A 1050-nucleotide genomic window follows, 5' to 3' on the forward strand; every position below is an offset into this window, starting at 1 on the left:
GAAATTAAATAATTAAAGTGTGAAGTTCCTTATTTGACTCATTTTTTCGTTATATTTTCACATCTCAACCGTTCAGTTTGTAGAACCTAATGCATAGATCACTTCTGCAAAGTTTTATCTAATTTCATAATCATTTGGGTTTTCTTAATTGTTATTTACACAAACAATTCTAGTTAGACAAATTTGTGGTCCGTTCATTGATTTGATCTAATTTAGTACTCAAACGATCATCAATCTTTAATTTGACTCACTTTTTCGCTTTGATTTGATTTAATTGACTCAAACATTTATTGATTTGATTTAATTTCGCTTTAAAATTAAAATGTGAAGTTCCTTATTTGACTAGGGCTGGGCACGGGCCCAGACCGACACCTTTTTTATAGGGACCAGGCCCGGACCGGGTACACTTCTAACGGGCCCATTATTTGCCTCAGATTTTTTGGGACCGGCGAGAGCCCGAACTGGCATGAACCGGGCCGGTCCTCCCGGGCTTACGGGCCAATTTCGAGAGCCCAATAACTGGACGAAATAATATTCAAAACAGGGAAGAGAGAAGGTTCGAACCTCTCACTTGTCACATGAGATCCAACACGGATACCACCAGACCAACTTGAGCTTCCGATCAAAACTGTACAAATGTTTAATATATTCAGTTTTTAATTCACACCTCACATATTAAAACTTATTTCTTTCCCTTCTTCTTATGCCGTCATTCAATTGAGAATTTACTTCATCTTATTGTTCTTTTTGTGTTTCCAGGTCGTGGGTGTGGTTTGGTCAAATTCTCTTCTCTCTCTCTCATTTTTGTTTCCTCTCCCCCAAATCCCTAATCGGCTAATACCCATCAACTCAACATCAGATCTTCATCCAAATCATCATCAGTTTTTTCACTTCTAATTTCCATCACCATGAACATCATCTGTCATCCTCAATTTCACATCGGTTGAGGCAACTTCATCCTAAGTCTACTCGGGATAGGTGACCCGACAATACCAACGACGAAGCAAGACTCCCATCATGCCGAGCGGCGCATTCAACTGCTCTGGTGGA

The sequence above is a fragment of the Fragaria vesca genome, linkage group LG2 (assembly GCF_000184155.1).
Source record: "Fragaria vesca subsp. vesca linkage group LG2, FraVesHawaii_1.0, whole genome shotgun sequence".
Classification (NCBI taxonomy): domain Eukaryota; kingdom Viridiplantae; phylum Streptophyta; class Magnoliopsida; order Rosales; family Rosaceae; genus Fragaria; species Fragaria vesca.